Source organism: Podarcis gaigeae (genome assembly GCF_964106915.1).
Source record: "Podarcis gaigeae genome assembly, chromosome: 12".
Taxonomy (NCBI): Eukaryota; Metazoa; Chordata; class Lepidosauria; order Squamata; family Lacertidae; genus Podarcis; species Podarcis gaigeae.
The window spans coordinates 52426550-52446757 of record NC_139688.1 but is presented as its reverse complement, the minus strand read 5'-3'; positions in this window follow the sequence as shown (position 1 = coordinate 52446757).

The following is a 20208-nucleotide window of genomic DNA, read 5'->3' as shown; positions in this document are numbered from 1 at the left end:
GAAATGGTGCCAAACGGTTACAAATGTTCCTCTGAAAGGTTTGGTGGTCGAAAGAGAAGGCTTTTTATCACAGGAAAAGACATCAACCCTCGACAACTTAACCGGCAGAAAAATATTTTTTTGAAAAAATCCCTAAGCCCCGGGGTCACAATTTCATCAAATCTCAGACTTTCGGCAATTGACTCAGAAATGGTGCCAAACGGTTACAAATGTTCCTCTGAAAGGTTTGGTGGTCGAAAGAGAAGGCTTTTTATCACAGGAAAAGACATCAACCCTCGACAACTTAACCGGCAGAAAAATATTTTTTTGAAAAAATCCCTAAGCCCCGGGGTCACAATTTCATCAAATCTCAGACTTTCGGCAATTGACTCAAAACTGGAGCCAAACGGTTGGAAATGCTCCCAGGAAAGTTTTGGCGGTCGAAAGAGAAGGCTTTTTATCACAGGAAAAGAAATCAGCCCTTGACAACTTAACTGGCAGAAAAATATTTTTTTGAAAAAATCCCTAAGCCCCGGGGTCACAATTTCATCAAAAATCTGACTTTCGGCAATTGACTCAGAAATTGTGGCAAATGGTTGCAAATGATCCCATGAATGGTTTGGTGGTCGAAACAGGAAGTTTTTTATCACAGGAAAAGAAATCAGCCCTTGACAACTTAACCGGCAGAAAAATATTTTTTTGAAAAAATCCCAAAGCCCCGGGGTCACAATTTCATCAAATCTCTGACTTTCGGCAATTGACTCAGAAATGGTGCCAAACGGTTGCAAATGTTCCTCTGAAAGGTTTGGTGGTCGAAACAGGAGGTTTTTTATCACAGGAAAAGAAATCAGCCCTTGACAACTTAACCGGCAGAAAAATATTTTTTTGAAAAAATCCCTAAGCCCCGGGGTCACAATTTCATCAAAAATATGACTTTCGGCAATTGACTCAGAAATGGTGCCAAACGGTTATAAATGTTCCTCTGAAAGGTTTGGCGGTCGAAAGAGAATGCTTTTTATCACAGGAAAAGACATCAACCCTCGACAACTTAACCGGCAGAAAAATATTTTTTTGAAAAAATCCCAAAGCCCCGGGGTCACAATTTCATCAAAAATATGACTTTCGGCAATTGACTCAGAAATGGTGCCAAACGGTTGCAAATGTTCCTCTGAAAGGTTTGGTGGTCGAAACAGGAGGTTTTTTATCACAGGAAAAGAAATCAGCCCTTGACAACTTAACCGGCAGAAAAATATTTTTTTGAAAAAATCCGTAAGCCCCGGGGTCACAATTTCATAAAAAATATGACTTTCGGCAATTTACTCAGAAATGGTGCCAAACGGTTACAAATGTTCCTCTGAAAGGTTTGGCCGTTGAAAGAGAAGGCTTTTTATCACAGGAAAAGACATCAACCATCGACAACTTAACCGGCAGAAAAATATTTTTTTGAAAAAATCCCTAAGCCCCGGGGTCACAATTTCATCAAATCTCAGACTTTCGGCGATTGACTCAAAACTGGAGCCAAACGGTTGCAAATGCTCCCAGGAAAGTTTTGGCGGTCGAAAGAGAAGGCTTTTTATCACAGGAAAAGAAATCAGCCCTTGACAACTTAACTGGCAGAAAAATATTTTTTTGAAAAAATCCCTAAGCCCCGGGGTCACAATTCCATCAAAAATATGACTTTCGGCAATTGACTCAGAAATGGTGCCAAACGGTTGCAAATGTTCCTCTGAAAGGTTTGGAAGTCGAAAGAGAAGGCTTTTTATCACAGGAAAAGACATCAACCCTCGACAACTTAACCGGCAGAAAAATATTTTTTTGAAAAAATCCCTAAGCCCCGGGGTCACAATTTCATCAAATCTCTGACTTTCGGGAATTGACTCAAAACTGGAGCCAAACGGTTGCAAATGCTCCCCGTAAAGTTTTGGCGGTCGAAAGAGAAGGCTTTTTATCACAGGAAAAGAAATCAGCCCTCGACAACTTAACCGGCAGAAAAATATTTTTTTGAAAAAATCCCTAAGCCCCGGGGTCACAATTTCATCAAAAATATGACTTTCGGCAATTGACTCAGAAATGGTGCCAAACGGTTGCAAATGATCCCATGAATGGTTTGGTGGTCGAAACAGGAGGTTTTTTATCACAGGAAAAGAAATCAGCCCTCGACAACTTAACAGGCAGAAAAATATTTTTTTGAAAAAATCCCTAAGCCCCGGGGTCACAATTTCATCAAAAATATGACTTTCGGCAATTGACTCAGAAATGATGCCAAACGGTGGCAAATGTTCCTCTGAAAGGTTTGGTGGTCGAAACAGGAGGTTTTTTATCACAGGAAAAGAAATCAGCCCTTGACAACTTAACCGGCAGAAAAATATTTTTTTGAAAAAATCCCTAAGCCCCGGGGTCACAATTTCATCAAAAATATGACTTTCGGCAATTGACTCAGAAATGGTGCCAAACGGTTACAAATGTTCCTCTGAAAGGTTTGGCGGTCGAAAGAGAAGGCTTTTTATCACAGGAAAAGACATCAACCATCGACAACTTAACCGGCAGAAAAATATTTTTTTGAAAAAATCCCTAAGCCCCCGGGGTCACAATTTCATCAAATGTCAGACTTTCGGCAATTGACTCAAAACTGGAGCCAAACGGTTGCAAATGCTCCCAGGAAAGTTTTGGCGGTCGAAAGAGAAGGCTTTTTATCACAGGAAAAGAAAGCAGCCCTTGACAACTTAACTGGCAGAAAAATATATTTTGAAAAAATCCCTAAGCCCCGGGGTCAAAATTTCATCAAAAATCTGACTTTCGGCAATTGACTCAGAAATTGTGGCAAATGGTTGCAAATGATCCCATGAATGGTTTGGTGGTCGAAACAGGAAGTTTTTTATCACAGGAAAAGAAATCAGCCCTTGACAACTTAACCGGCAGAAAAATATTTTTTTGAAAAAATCCCAAAGCCCCGGGGTCACAATTTCATCAAATCTCTGACTTTCGGCAATTGACTCAGAAATGGTGCCAAACGGTTGCAAATGTTCCTCTGAAAGGTTTGGTGGTCGAAACAGGAGGTTTTTTATCACAGGAAAAGAAATCAGCCCTTGACAACTTAACCGGCAGAAAAATATTTTTTTGAAAAAATCCCTAAGCCCCGGGGTCACAATTTCATCAAAAATATGACTTTCGGCAATTGACTCAGAAATGGTGCCAAACGGTTACGAATGTTCCTCTGAAAGGTTTGGCGGTCGAAAGAGAAGGCTTTTTATCACAGGAAAAGACATCAACCCTCGACAACTAAACCGGCAGAAAAATATTTTTTTGAAACAATCCCTAAGCCCCGGGGTCACAATTTCATCAAAAATCTGACTTTCGGCAATTGACTCAGAAATGGTGCCAAACGGTTGCAAATGCTCCTCTGAAAGGTTTGGCGGTCGAAAGAGAAGGCTTTTTATCACAGGAAAAGAAATCAGCCCTTGACAACTTAACCGGCAGAAAAATATTTTTTTGAAAAAATCCCTAAGCCCCGGGGTCACAATTTCATCAAAAATCTGACTTTTGGCAATTGACTCAGAAATGGTGCCAAACGGTTGCAAATGATCCCATGAATGGTTTGGCGGTCGAAAGAGAATGCTTTTTATCACAGGAAAAGAAATCAGCCCTCGACAACTTAACCGGCAGAAAAATATTTTTTTGAAAAAATCCTTAAGCCCCGGGGTCACAATTTCATCAAAACTCTGACTTTCGGCAATTGACTCAGAAATGGTGCCAAACGGTTGCAAATGTTCCTCTGAAAGGTTTGGCGGTCGAAAGAGAAGGCTTTTTATCACAGGAAAAGACATCAACCCTCGACAACTTAACCGGCAGAAAAATATTTTTTTGAAAAAATCCCTAAGCCCCGGGGTCATAATTTCATCAAATCTGTGACTTTCGGCAATTGACTCAGAAATGGTGCCAAACGGTTGCAAATGCTCCCCTGAAAGGTTTGGTGGTCGAAACAGGAGGTTTTTTATCACAGGAAAAGAAATCAGCCCTTGACAACTTAACCGGCAGAAAAATATTTTTTTGAAAAAATCCCTAAGCCCCGGGGTCACAATTCCATCAAAAATATGACTTTCGGCAATTGACTCAGAAATGGTGCCAAACGGTTGCAAATGTTCCTCTGAAAGGTTTGGCAGTCGAAAGAGAAGGCTTTTTATCACAGGAAAAGACATCAACCCTCGACAACTTAACCGGCAGAAAAATATTTTTTTGAAAAAATCCCTAAGCCCCGGGGTCACAATTTCATCAAATCTCTGACTTTCGGCAATTGACTCAGAAATGGTGCCAAACGGTTGCAAATGTTCCTCTGAAAGGTTTGGTGGTCGAAACAGGAGGTTTTTTATCACAGGAAAAGAAATCAGCCCTTGACAACTTAACCGGCAGAAAAATATTTTTTTGAAAAAATCCCTAAGCCCCGGGGTCACAATTCCATCAAAAATATGACTTTCGGCAATTGACTCAGAAATGGTGCCAAACGGTTATAAATGTTCCTCTGAAAGGTTTGGCGGTCGAAAGAGAATGCTTTTTATCACAGGAAAAGACATCAACCCTCGACAACTTAACCGGCAGAAAAATATTTTTTTGAAAAAATCCCAAAGCCCCGGGGTCACAATTTCATCAAAAATATGACTTTCGGCAATTGACTCAGAAATGGTGCCAAACGGTTGCAAATGATCCCATGAATGGTTTGGCGGTCGAAAGAGAAGGCTTTTTATCACAGGAAAAGAAATCAGCCCTCGACAACTTAACCGGCAGAAAAATATTTTTTTGAAAAAATCCCTAAGCCCCGGGGTCACAATTTCATCAAAAATATGACTTTCGGCAATTGACTCAGAAATGGTGCCAAACGGTTACAAATGTTCCTCTGAAAGGTTTGGCGGTCGAAAGAGAAGGCTTTTTATCACAGGAAAAGACATCAACCCTCGACAACTTAACCGGCAGAAAAATATTTTTTTGAAAAAATCCTTAAGCCCCGGGGTCACAATTTCATCAAAACTCTGACTTTCGGCATTTGACTCAGAAATGGTGCCAAACGGTTGCAAATGTTCCTCTGAAAGGTTTGGCGGTCGAAAGAGAAGGCTTTTTATCACAGGAAAAGACATCAACCCTCGACAACTTAACCGGCAGAAAAATATTTTTTTGAAAAAATCCCTAAGCCCCGGGGTCATAATTTCATCAAATCTGTGACTTTCGGCAATTGACTCAGAAATGGTGCCAAACGGTTGCAAATGCTCCCCTGAAAGGTTTGGTGGTCGAAACAGGAGGTTTTTTATCACAGGAAAAGAAATCAGCCCTTGACAACTTAACCGGCAGAAAAATATTTTTTTGAAAAAATCCCTAAGCCCCGGGGTCACAATTCCATCAAAAATATGACTTTCGGCAATTGACTCAGAAATGGTGCCAAACGGTTGCAAATGTTCCTCTGAAAGGTTTGGCAGTCGAAAGAGAAGGCTTTTTATCACAGGAAAAGACATCAACCCTCGACAACTTAACCGGCAGAAAAATATTTTTTTGAAAAAATCCCTAAGCCCCGGGGTCACAATTTCATCAAATCTCTGACTTTCGGCAATTGACTCAGAAATGGTGCCAAACGGTTGCAAATGTTCCTCTGAAAGGTTTGGTGGTCGAAACAGGAGGTTTTTTATCACAGGAAAAGAAATCAGCCCTTGACAACTTAACCGGCAGAAAAATATTTTTTTGAAAAAATCCCTAAGCCCCGGGGTCACAATTCCATCAAAAATATGACTTTCGGCAATTGACTCAGAAATGGTGCCAAACGGTTATAAATGTTCCTCTGAAAGGTTTGGCGGTCGAAAGAGAATGCTTTTTATCACAGGAAAAGACATCAACCCTCGACAACTTAACCGGCAGAAAAATATTTTTTTGAAAAAATCCCAAAGCCCCGGGGTCACAATTTCATCAAAAATATGACTTTCGGCAATTGACTCAGAAATGGTGCCAAACGGTTGCAAATGATCCCATGAATGGTTTGGCGGTCGAAAGAGAAGGCTTTTTATCACAGGAAAAGAAATCAGCCCTTGACAACTTAACCGGCAGAAAAATATTTTTTTGAAAAAATCCCTAAGCCCCGGGGTCACAATTTCATCAAAAATATGACTTTCGGCAATTGACTCAGAAATGGTGCCAAACGGTTACAAATGTTCCTCTGAAAGGTTTGGCGGTCGAAAGAGAAGGCTTTTTATCACAGGAAAAGACATCAACCCTCGACAACTTAACCGGCAGAAAAATATTTTTTTGAAAAAATCCCTAAGCCCCGGGGTCACAATTTCATCAAATCTCAGACTTTCGGCAATTGACTCAAAACTGGAGCCAAACGGTTGCAAATGCTCCTCTGAAAGGTTTGGCGGTCGAAAGAGAATGCTTTTTATCACAGGAAAAGAAATCAGCCCTTGACAACTTAACCGGCAGAAAAATATTTTTTTGAAAAAATCCCTAAGCCCCGGGGTCACAATTTCATCAAAAATCTGACTTTCGGCAATTGACTCAGAAATGGTGCCAAACGGTTGCAAATGATCCCATGAATGGTTTGGCGGTCGAAAGAGAATGCTTTTTATCACAGGAAAAGAAATCAGCCCTCGACAACTTAACCGGCAGAAAAATATTTTTTTGAAAAAATTCCTAAGCCCCGGGGTCACAATTTCATCAAAACTCTGACTTTCGGCAATTGACCCAGAAACGGTGCCAAACGCTTGCAAATGTTCCTCTGAAAGGTTTGGTGGTCGAAACAGGAGGTTTTTTATCACAGTATAAGAAATCAGCCCTCGACAACTTAACCGGCAGAAAATATTTTTTTGAAAAAATCCTTAAGCCCCGGGGTCATAATTTCATCAAATCTGTGACTTTCGGCAATTGACTCAGAAATGGTGCCAAACGGTTGCAAATGCTCCCCTGAAAGGTTTGGCGGTCGAAAGAGAAGGCTTTTTATCACAGGAAAAGAAATCAACCATCGACAACTTAACCGGCAGAAAAATATTTTTTTGAAAAAATCCCTAAGCCCCGGGGTAACAATTTCATCAAAAATATGACTTTCGGCAATTGACTCAGAAATGGTGCCAAACTGTTACAAATGTTCCTCTGAAAGGTTTGGCGGTCGAAACAGAAGGCTTTTTATCACAGGAAAAGACATCAACCCTCGACAACTTCACCGGCAGAAAAATATTTTTTTGAAAAAATCCCTAAGCCCCGGGGTCACAATTTCATCAAAAATCTGACTTTCGGCAATTGACTCAGAAATGGTGCCAAACGGTTGCAAATGATCCCATGAATGGTTTGGCGGTCGAAAGAGAATGCTTTTTATCACAGGTAAAGAAATCAGCCCTCGACAACTTAACCGGCAGAAAAATATTTTTTTGAAAAAATCCCTAAGCCCCGGGGTCACAATTTCATCAAAACTCTGACTTTTGGCAATTGACTCAGAAATGGTGCCAAACGGTTGCAAATGCTCCCCTGAAAGGTTTGGTGGTCGAAACAGGAGGTTTTATATCACAGGAAAAGAAATCAGCCCTTGACAACTTAACTGGCAGAAAAATATTTTTTTGAAAAAATCCCTAAGCCCCGGGGTCACAATTCCATCAAAAATATGACTTTCGGCAATTGACTCAGAAATGGTGCCAAACGGTTGCAAATGTTCCTCTGAAAGGTTTGGTGGTCGAAACAGGAGGTTTTTTATCACAGGAAAAGAAATCAGCCCTTGACAACTTAACCGGCAGAAAAATATTTTTTTGAAAAAATCCCTAAGCCCCGGGGTCACAATTTCATCAAATCTCTGACTTTCGGCAATTGACTCAAAACTGGTGCCAAACGGTTGCAAATGCTCCCCGGAAAGTTTTGGCGGTCGAAAGAGAAGGCTTTTTATCACAGGAAAAGAAATCAGCCCTTGACAACTTAACCGGCAGAAAAATATTTTTTTGAAAAAATCCCTAAGCCCCGGGGTCATAATTTCATCAAATCTGTGACTTTCGGCAATTGACTCAGAAATGGTGCCAAACGGTTGCAAATGCTCCCCTGAAAGGTTTGGTGGTCGAAACAGGAGGTTTTTTATCACAGGAAAAGAAATCAGCCCTTGACAACTTAACCGGCAGAAAAATATTTTTTTGAAAAAATCCCAAAGCCCCGGGGTCACAATTTCATCAAATCTCTGACTTTCGGCAATTGACTCAGAAATGGTGCCAAACGGTTGCAAATGTTCCTCTGAAAGGTTTGGTGGTCGAAACAGGAGGTTTTTTATCACAGGAAAAGAAATCAGCCCTTGACAACTTAACCGGCAGAAAAATATTTTTTTGAAAAATTCCCTAAGCCCTGGGGTCACAATTTCATCAAAAATATGACTTTCGGCAATTGACTCAGAAATGGTGCCAAACGGTTACAAATGTTCCTCTGAAAGGTTTGGCGGTCGAAAGAGAAGGCTTTTTATCACAGGAAAAGACATCAACCCTCGACAACTTAACCGGCAGAAAAATATTTTTTTGAAAAAATCCCAAAGCCCCGGGGTCACAATTTCATCAAAACTCTGACTTTCGGCAATTGACCCAGAAATGGTGCCAAACGCTTGCAAATGTTCCTCTGAAAGGTTTGGTGGTCGAAACAGGAGGTTTTTTATCACAGTATAAGAAATCAGCCCTCGACAACTTAACCGGCAGAAAATATTTTTTTGAAAAAATACTTAAGCCCCGGGGTCACAATTTCATCAAAACTCTGACTTTCGGCAATTGATTCAAAAATGGTGCCAAACGGTTGCAAATGTTCCTCTGAAAGGTTTGGCGGTCGAAAGAGAAGGCTTTTTATCACAGGAAAAGACATCAACCCTCGACAACTTAACCGGCAGAAAAATATTTTTTTGAAAAAATCCCTAAGCCCCGGGGTCACAATTCCATCAAATCTCTGACTTTCGGCAATTGACTCAAAACTGGTGCCAAACGGTTGCAAATGCTCCCCTGAAAGGTTTGGTGGTCGAAACAGGAGGTTTTTTATCACAGGAAAAGAAATCAGCCCTTGACAACTTAACCGGCAGAAAAATATTTTTTTGAAAAAATCCCTAAGCCCCGGGGTCACAATTTCATCAAAAATCTGACTTTCGGCAATTGACTCAGAAATGGTGCCAAACGGTTGCAAATGATCCCATGAATGGTTTGGCGGTCGAAAGAGAATGCTTTTTATCACAGGAAAAGAAATCAGCCCTCGACAACTTAACCGGCAGAAAAATATTTTTTTGAAAAAATTCCTAAGCCCCGGGGTCACAATTTCATCAAAACTCTGACTTTCGGCAATTGACCCAGAAACGGTGCCAAACGCTTGCAAATGTTCCTCTGAAAGGTTTGGTGGTCGAAACAGGAGGTTTTTTATCACAGTATAAGAAATCAGCCCTCGACAACTTAACCGGCAGAAAATATTTTTTTGAAAAAATCCTTAAGCCCCGGGGTCATAATTTCATCAAATCTGTGACTTTCGGCAATTGACTCAGAAATGGTGCCAAACGGTTGCAAATGCTCCCCTGAAAGGTTTGGCGGTCGAAAGAGAAGGCTTTTTATCACAGGAAAAGAAATCAACCATCGACAACTTAACCGGCAGAAAAATATTTTTTTGAAAAAATCCCTAAGCCCCGGGGTAACAATTTCATCAAAAATATGACTTTCGGCAATTGACTCAGAAATGGTGCCAAACTGTTACAAATGTTCCTCTGAAAGGTTTGGCGGTCGAAACAGAAGGCTTTTTATCACAGGAAAAGACATCAACCCTCGACAACTTCACCGGCAGAAAAATATTTTTTTGAAAAAATCCCTAAGCCCCGGGGTCACAATTTCATCAAAAATCTGACTTTCGGCAATTGACTCAGAAATGGTGCCAAACGGTTGCAAATGATCCCATGAATGGTTTGGCGGTCGAAAGAGAATGCTTTTTATCACAGGTAAAGAAATCAGCCCTCGACAACTTAACCGGCAGAAAAATATTTTTTTGAAAAAATCCCTAAGCCCCGGGGTCACAATTTCATCAAAACTCTGACTTTCGGCAATTGACTCAGAAATGGTGCCAAACGGTTGCAAATGCTCCCCTGAAAGGTTTGGTGGTCGAAACAGGAGGTTTTATATCACAGGAAAAGAAATCAGCCCTTGACAACTTAACTGGCAGAAAAATATTTTTTTGAAAAAATCCCTAAGCCCCGGGGTCACAATTCCATCAAAAATATGACTTTCGGCAATTGACTCAGAAATGGTGCCAAACGGTTGCAAATGTTCCTCTGAAAGGTTTGGTGGTCGAAACAGGAGGTTTTTTATCACAGGAAAAGAAATCAGCCCTTGACAACTTAACCGGCAGAAAAATATTTTTTTGAAAAAATCCCTAAGCCCCGGGGTCACAATTTCATCAAATCTCTGACTTTCGGCAATTGACTCAAAACTGGTGCCAAACGGTTGCAAATGCTCCCCGGAAAGTTTTGGCGGTCGAAAGAGAAGGCTTTTTATCACAGGAAAAGAAATCAGCCCTTGACAACTTAACCGGCAGAAAAATATTTTTTTGAAAAAATCCCTAAGCCCCGGGGTCATAATTTCATCAAATCTGTGACTTTCGGCAATTGACTCAGAAATGGTGCCAAACGGTTGCAAATGCTCCCCTGAAAGGTTTGGTGGTCGAAACAGGAGGTTTTTTATCACAGGAAAAGAAATCAGCCCTTGACAACTTAACCGGCAGAAAAATATTTTTTTGAAAAAATCCCAAAGCCCCGGGGTCACAATTTCATCAAATCTCTGACTTTCGGCAATTGACTCAGAAATGGTGCCAAACGGTTGCAAATGTTCCTCTGAAAGGTTTGGTGGTCGAAACAGGAGGTTTTTTATCACAGGAAAAGAAATCAGCCCTTGACAACTTAACCGGCAGAAAAATATTTTTTTGAAAAATTCCCTAAGCCCTGGGGTCACAATTTCATCAAAAATATGACTTTCGGCAATTGACTCAGAAATGGTGCCAAACGGTTACAAATGTTCCTCTGAAAGGTTTGGCGGTCGAAAGAGAAGGCTTTTTATCACAGGAAAAGACATCAACCCTCGACAACTTAACCGGCAGAAAAATATTTTTTTGAAAAAATCCCAAAGCCCCGGGGTCACAATTTCATCAAAACTCTGACTTTCGGCAATTGACCCAGAAATGGTGCCAAACGCTTGCAAATGTTCCTCTGAAAGGTTTGGTGGTCGAAACAGGAGGTTTTTTATCACAGTATAAGAAATCAGCCCTCGACAACTTAACCGGCAGAAAATATTTTTTTGAAAAAATACTTAAGCCCCGGGGTCACAATTTCATCAAAACTCTGACTTTCGGCAATTGATTCAAAAATGGTGCCAAACGGTTGCAAATGTTCCTCTGAAAGGTTTGGCGGTCGAAAGAGAAGGCTTTTTATCACAGGAAAAGACATCAACCCTCGACAACTTAACCGGCAGAAAAATATTTTTTTGAAAAAATCCCTAAGCCCCGGGGTCACAATTCCATCAAATCTCTGACTTTGGGCAATTGACTCAAAACTGGTGCCAAACGGTTGCAAATGCTCCCCTGAAAGGTTTGGTGGTCGAAACAGGAGGTTTTTTATCACAGGAAAAGAAATCAGCCCTTGACAACTTAACCGGCAGAAAAATATTTTTGTGAAAAAATCCCAAAGCCCCGGGGTCACAATTTCATCAAATCTCTGATTTTCGGCAATTGACTCAGAAATGGTGCCAAACGGTTGCAAATGCTCCCCTGAAAGGTTTGGTGGTCGAAACAGGAGGTTTTTTATCACAGGAAAAGAAATCAGCCCTTGACAACTTAACCGGCAGAAAAATATTTTTTTGAAAAAATCCCTAAGCCCCGGGGTCACAATTCCATCAAAAATATGACTTTCGGCAATTGACTCAGAAATGGTGCCAAACGGTTGCAAATGTTCCTCTGAAAGGTTTGGCAGTCGAAAGAGAAGGCTTTTTATCACAGGAAAAGACATCAACCCTCGACAACTTAACCGGCAGAAAAATATTTTTTTGAAAAAATCCCTAAGCCCCGGGGTCACAATTTCGTCAAATCTCTGACTTTCGGCAATTGACTCAGAAATGGTGCCAAACGGTTGCAAATGTTCCTCTGAAAGGTTTGGTGGTCGAAACAGGAGGTTTTTTATCACAGGAAAAGAAATCAGCCCTTGACAACTTAACCGGCAGAAAAATATTTTTTTGAAAAAATCCCTAAGCCCCGGGGTCACAATTCCATCAAAAATATGACTTTCGGCAATTGACTCAGAAATGGTGCCAAACGGTTATAAATGTTCTTCTGAAAGGTTTGGCGGTCGAAAGAGAATGCTTTTTATCACAGGAAAAGACATCAACCCTCGACAACTTAACCGGCAGAAAAATATTTTTTTGAAAAAATCCCAAAGCCCCGGGGTCACAATTTCATCAAAAATATGACTTTCGGCAATTGACTCAGAAATGGTGCCAAACGGTTGCAAATGATCCCATGAATGGTTTGGCGGTCGAAAGAGAAGGCTTTTTATCACAGGAAAAGAAATCAGCCCTCGACAACTTAACCGGCAGAAAAATATTTTTTTGAAAAAATCCCTAAGCCCCGGGGTCACAATTTCATCAAAAATATGACTTTCGGCAATTGACTCAGAAATGGTGCCAAACGGTTACAAATGTTCCTCTGAAAGGTTTGGCGGTCGAAAGAGAAGGCTTTTTATCACAGGAAAAGACATCAACCCTCGACAACTTAACCGGCAGAAAAATATTTTTTTGAAAAAATCCCTAAGCCCCGGGGTCACAATTTCATCAAATCTCAGACTTTCGGCAATTGACTCAAAACTGGAGCCAAACGGTTGCAAATGCTCCTCTGAAAGGTTTGGCGGTCGAAAGAGAATGCTTTTTATCACAGGAAAAGAAATCAGCCCTTGACAACTTAACCGGCAGAAAAATATTTTTTTGAAAAAATCCCTAAGCCCCGGGGTCACAATTTCATCAAAAATCTGACTTTCGGCAATTGACTCAGAAATGGTGCCAAACGGTTGCAAATGATCCCATGAATGGTTTGGCGGTCGAAAGAGAATGCTTTTTATCACAGGAAAAGAAATCAGCCCTCGACAACTTAACCGGCAGAAAAATATTTTTTTGAAAAAATTCCTAAGCCCCGGGGTCACAATTTCATCAAAACTCTGACTTTCGGCAATTGACCCAGAAACGGTGCCAAACGCTTGCAAATGTTCCTCTGAAAGGTTTGGTGGTCGAAACAGGAGGTTTTTTATCACAGTATAAGAAATCAGCCCTCGACAACTTAACCGGCAGAAAATATTTTTTTGAAAAAATCCTTAAGCCCCGGGGTCACAATTTCATCAAAACTCTGACTTTCGGCAATTGATTCAAAAATGGTGCCAAACGGTTGCAAATGCTCCCCTGAAAGGTTTGGCGGTCGAAAGAGAAGGCTTTTTATCACAGGAAAAGAAATCAGCCCTTGACAACTTAACCGGCAGAAAAATATTTTTTTGAAAAAATCCCTAAGCCCCGGGGTCATAATTTCATCAAATCTGTGACTTTCGGCAATTGACTCAGAAATGGTGCCAAACGGTTGCAAATGCTCCCCTGAAAGGTTTGGCGGTCGAAAGAGAAGGCTTTTTATCACAGGAAAAGAAATCAACCATCGACAACTTAACCGGCAGAAAAATATTTTTTTGAAAAAATCCCTAAGCCCCGGGGTAACAATTTCATCAAAAATATGACTTTCGGCAATTGACTCAGAAATGGTGCCAAACTGTTACAAATGTTCCTCTGAAAGGTTTGGCGGTCGAAACAGAAGGCTTTTTATCACAGGAAAAGACATCAACCCTCGACAACTTCACCGGCAGAAAAATATTTTTTTGAAAAAATCCCTAAGCCCCGGGGTCACAATTTCATCAAAAATCTGACTTTCGGCAATTGACTCAGAAATGGTGCCAAACGGTTGCAAATGATCCCATGAATGGTTTGGCGGTCGAAAGAGAATGCTTTTTATCACAGGTAAAGAAATCAGCCCTCGACAACTTAACCGGCAGAAAAATATTTTTTTGAAAAAATCCCTAAGCCCCGGGGTCACAATTTCATCAAAACTCTGACTTTCGGCAATTGACTCAGAAATGGTGCCAAACGGTTGCAAATGCTCCCCTGAAAGGTTTGGTGGTCGAAACAGGAGGTTTTATATCACAGGAAAAGAAATCAGCCCTTGACAACTTAACTGGCAGAAAAATATTTTTTTGAAAAAATCCCTAAGCCCCGGGGTCACAATTCCATCAAAAATATGACTTTCGGCAATTGACTCAGAAATGGTGCCAAACGGTTGCAAATGTTCCTCTGAAAGGTTTGGTGGTCGAAACAGGAGGTTTTTTATCACAGGAAAAGAAATCAGCCCTTGACAACTTAACCGGCAGAAAAATATTTTTTTGAAAAAATCCCTAAGCCCCGGGGTCACAATTTCATCAAATCTCTGACTTTCGGCAATTGACTCAAAACTGGTGCCAAACGGTTGCAAATGCTCCCCGGAAAGTTTTGGCGGTCGAAAGAGAAGGCTTTTTATCACAGGAAAAGAAATCAGCCCTTGACAACTTAACCGGCAGAAAAATATTTTTTTGAAAAAATCCCTAAGCCCCGGGGTCATAATTTCATCAAATCTGTGACTTTCGGCAATTGACTCAGAAATGGTGCCAAACGGTTGCAAATGCTCCCCTGAAAGGTTTGGTGGTCGAAACAGGAGGTTTTTTATCACAGGAAAAGAAATCAGCCCTTGACAACTTAACCGGCAGAAAAATATTTTTTTGAAAAAATCCCAAAGCCCCGGGGTCACAATTTCATCAAATCTCTGACTTTCGGCAATTGACTCAGAAATGGTGCCAAACGGTTGCAAATGTTCCTCTGAAAGGTTTGGTGGTCGAAACAGGAGGTTTTTTATCACAGGAAAAGAAATCAGCCCTTGACAACTTAACCGGCAGAAAAATATTTTTTTGAAAAATTCCCTAAGCCCTGGGGTCACAATTTCATCAAAAATATGACTTTCGGCAATTGACTCAGAAATGGTGCCAAACGGTTACAAATGTTCCTCTGAAAGGTTTGGCGGTCGAAAGAGAAGGCTTTTTATCACAGGAAAAGACATCAACCCTCGACAACTTAACCGGCAGAAAAATATTTTTTTGAAAAAATCCCAAAGCCCCGGGGTCACAATTTCATCAAAACTCTGACTTTCGGCAATTGACCCAGAAATGGTGCCAAACGCTTGCAAATGTTCCTCTGAAAGGTTTGGTGGTCGAAACAGGAGGTTTTTTATCACAGTATAAGAAATCAGCCCTCGACAACTTAACCGGCAGAAAATATTTTTTTGAAAAAATACTTAAGCCCCGGGGTCACAATTTCATCAAAACTCTGACTTTCGGCAATTGATTCAAAAATGGTGCCAAACGGTTGCAAATGTTCCTCTGAAAGGTTTGGCGGTCGAAAGAGAAGGCTTTTTATCACAGGAAAAGACATCAACCCTCGACAACTTAACCGGCAGAAAAATATTTTTTTGAAAAAATCCCTAAGCCCCGGGGTCACAATTCCATCAAATCTCTGACTTTCGGCAATTGACTCAAAACTGGTGCCAAACGGTTGCAAATGCTCCCCTGAAAGGTTTGGTGGTCGAAACAGGAGGTTTTTTATCACAGGAAAAGAAATCAGCCCTTGACAACTTAACCGGCAGAAAAATATTTTTGTGAAAAAATCCCAAAGCCCCGGGGTCACAATTTCATCAAATCTCTGATTTTCGGCAATTGACTCAGAAATGGTGCCAAACGGTTGCAAATGCTCCCAGGAAAGTTTTGGCGGTCGAAAGAGAAGGCTTTTTATCACAGGAAAAGAAATCAGGCCTTGACAACTTAACCGGCAGAAAAATATTTTTTTGAAAAAATCCCTAAGCCCCGGGGTCACAATTTCATCAAAAATCTGACTTTCGGCAATTGACTCAGAAATGGTGCCAAACGGTTACAAATGTTCCTCTGAAAGGTTTGGCGGTCGAAAGAGAAGGCTTTTTATCACAGGAAAAGAAATCAGCCCTTGACAACTTAACCGGCAGAAAAATATTTTTTTGAAAAAATCCCTAAGCCCCGGCGTCATAATTTCATCAAATCTGTGACTTTCGGCAATTGACTCAGAAATGGTGCCAAACGGTTGCAAATGCTCCCCTGAAAGGTTTGGTGGTCGAAACAGGAGGTTTTATATCACAGGAAAAGAAATCAGCCCTTGACAACTTAACCGGCAGAAAAATATTTTTTTGAAAAAATGCCTAAGCCCCGGGGTCACAATTCCATCAAAAATCTGACTTTCGGCAATTGACTCAGAAATGGTGCCAAACGGTTGCAAATGATCCCATGAATGGTTTGGCAGTCGAAAGAGAAGGCTTTTTATCACAGGAAAAGAAATCAGCCCTCGACAACTTAACCGGCAGAAAAATATTTTTTTGAAAAAATCCCTAAGCCCCGGGGTCACAATTTCATCAAAAATATGACTTTCGGCAATTGACTCAGAAATGGTGCCAAACGGTTGAAAATGTTCCTCTGAAAGGTTTGGTGGTCGAAACAGGAGGTTTTTTATCACAGGAAAAGAAATCAGCCCTTGACAACTTAACCGGCAAAAAAATATTTTTTTGAAAAAATCCCTAAGCCCCGGGGTCACAATTTCATCAAAAATATGACTTTCGGCAATTGACTCAGAAATGGTGCCAAACGGTTACAAATGTTCCTCTGAAAGGTTTGGCGGTCGAAAGAGAAGGCTTTTTATCACAGGAAAAGACATCAACCCTCGACAACTTAACCGGCAGAAAAATATTTTTTTGAAAAAATCCCTAAGCCCCGGGGTCACAATTTCATCAAATCTCAGACTTTCGGCAATTGACTCAAAACTGGAGCCAAACGGTTGCAAATGCTCCCAGGAAATTTTGGCGGTCGAAAGAGAAGGCTTTTTATCACAGGAAAAGAAATCAGCCCTTGACAACTTAACTGGCAGAAAAATATTTTTTTGAAAAAATCCCTAAGCCCCGGGGTCACAATTTCATCAAAAATCTGACTTTCGGCAATTGACTCAGAAATGGTGGCAAATGGTTGCAAATGATCCCATGAATGGTTTGGTGGTCGAAACAGGAAGTTTTTTATCACAGGAAAAGAAATCAGGCCTTGACAACTTAACCGGCAGAAAATTTTTTTTTGAAAAAATCCCTAAGCCCCGGGGTCACAATTTCATCAAAAATATGACTTTCGGCAATTGACTCAGAAATGGTGCCAAACGGTTGCAAATGCTCCTCTGAAAGGTTTGGCGGTCGAAAGAGAATGCTTTTTATCACAGGAAAAGAAATCAGCCCTTGACAACTTAACCGGCAGAAAAATATTTTTTTGAAAAAATCCCTAAGCCCCGGGGTCACAATTTCATCAAAAATCTGACTTTCGGCAATTGACTCAGAAATGGTGCCAAACGGTTGCAAATGATCCCATGAATGGTTTGGCGGTCGAAAGAGAATGCTTTTTATCACAGGTAAAGAAATCAGCCCTCGACAACTTAACCGGCAGAAAAATATTTTTTTGAAAAAATCCCTAAGCCCCGGGGTCACAATTTCATCAAAACTCTGACTTTCGGCAATTGACTCAGAAATGGTGCCAAACGGTTGCAAATGCTCCCCTGAAAGGTTTGGTGGTCGAAACAGGAGGTTTTATATCACAGGAAAAGAAATCAGCCCTTGACAACTTAACTGGCAGAAAAATATTTTTTTGAAAAAATCCCTAAGCCCCGGGGTCACAATTCCATCAAAAATATGACTTTCGGCAATTGACTCAGAAATGGTGCCAAACGGTTGCAAATGTTCCTCTGAAAGGTTTGGTGGTCGAAACAGGAGGTTTTTTATCACAGGAAAAGAAATCAGCCCTTGACAACTTAACCGGCAGAAAAATATTTTTTTGAAAAAATCCCTAAGCCCCGGGGTCACAATTTCATCAAATCTCTGACTTTCGGCAATTGACTCAAAACTGGTGCCAAACGGTTGCAAATGCTCCCCGGAAAGTTTTGGCGGTCGAAAGAGAAGGCTTTTTATCACAGGAAAAGAAATCAGCCCTTGACAACTTAACCGGCAGAAAAATATTTTTTTGAAAAAATCCCTAAGCCCCGGGGTCATAATTTCATCAAATCTGTGACTTTCGGCAATTGACTCAGAAATGGTGCCAAACGGTTGCAAATGCTCCCCTGAAAGGTTTGGTGGTCGAAACAGGAGGTTTTTTATCACAGGAAAAGAAATCAGCCCTTGACAACTTAACCGGCAGAAAAATATTTTTTTGAAAAAATCCCAAAGCCCCGGGGTCACAATTTCATCAAATCTCTGACTTTCGGCAATTGACTCAGAAATGGTGCCAAACGGTTGCAAATGTTCCTCTGAAAGGTTTGGTGGTCGAAACAGGAGGTTTTTTATCACAGGAAAAGAAATCAGCCCTTGACAACTTAACCGGCAGAAAAATATTTTTTTGAAAAATTCCCTAAGCCCTGGGGTCACAATTTCATCAAAAATATGACTTTCGGCAATTGACTCAGAAATGGTGCCAAACGGTTACAAATGTTCCTCTGAAAGGTTTGGCGGTCGAAAGAGAAGGCTTTTTATCACAGGAAAAGACATCAACCCTCGACAACTTAACCGGCAGAAAAATATTTTTTTGAAAAAATCCCAAAGCCCCGGGGTCACAATTTCATCAAAACTCTGACTTTCGGCAATTGACCCAGAAATGGTGCCAAACGCTTGCAAATGTTCCTCTGAAAGGTTTGGTGGTCGAAACAGGAGGTTTTTTATCACAGTATAAGAAATCAGCCCTCGACAACTTAACCGGCAGAAAATATTTTTTTGAAAAAATACTTAAGCCCCGGGGTCACAATTTCATCAAAACTCTGACTTTCGGCAATTGATTCAAAAATGGTGCCAAACGGTTGCAAATGTTCCTCTGAAAGGTTTGGCGGTCGAAAGAGAAGGCTTTTTATCACAGGAAAAGACATCAACCCTCGACAACTTAACCGGCAGAAAAATATTTTTTTGAAAAAATCCCTAAGCCCCGGGGTCACAATTCCATCAAATCTCTGACTTTCGGCAATTGACTCAAAACTGGTGCCAAACGGTTGCAAATGCTCCCCTGAAAGGTTTGGTGGTCGAAACAGGAGGTTTTTTATCACAGGAAAAGAAATCAGCCCTTGACAACTTAACCGGCAGAAAAATATTTTTGTGAAAAAATCCCAAAGCCCCGGGGTCACAATTTCATCAAATCTCTGATTTTCGGCAATTGACTCAGAAATGGTGCCAAACGGTTGCAAATGCTCCCAGGAAAGTTTTGGCGGTCGAAAGAGAAGGCTTTTTATCACAGGAAAAGAAATCAGGCCTTGACAACTTAACCGGCAGAAAAATATTTTTTTGAAAAAATCCCTAAGCCCCGGGGTCACAATTTCATCAAAAATCTGACTTTCGGCAATTGACTCAGAAATGGTGCCAAACGGTTACAAATGTTCCTCTGAAAGGTTTGGCGGTCGAAAGAGAAGGCTTTTTATCACAGGAAAAGAAATCAGCCCTTGACAACTTAACCGGCAGAAAAATATTTTTTTGAAAAAATCCCTAAGCCCCGGCGTCATAATTTCATCAAATCTGTGACTTTCGGCAATTGACTCAGAAATGGTGCCAAACGGTTGCAAATGCTCCCCTGAAAGGTTTGGTGGTCGAAACAGGAGGTTTTATATCACAGGAAAAGAAATCAGCCCTTGACAACTTAACCGGCAGAAAAATATTTTTTTGAAAAAATGCCTAAGCCCCGGGGTCACAATTCCATCAAAAATCTGACTTTCGGCAATTGACTCAGAAATGGTGCCAAACGGTTGCAAATGATCCCATGAATGGTTTGGCAGTCGAAAGAGAAGGCTTTTTATCACAGGAAAAGAAATCAGCCCTCGACAACTTAACCGGCAGAAAAATATTTTTTTGAAAAAATCCCTAAGCCCCGGGGTCACAATTTCATCAAAAATATGACTTTCGGCAATTGACTCAGAAATGGTGCCAAACGGTTGCAAATGTTCCTCTGAAAGGTTTGGTGGTCGAAACAGGAGGTTTTTTATCACAGGAAAAGAAATCAGCCCTTGACAACTTAACCGGCAAAAAAATATTTTTTTGAAAAAA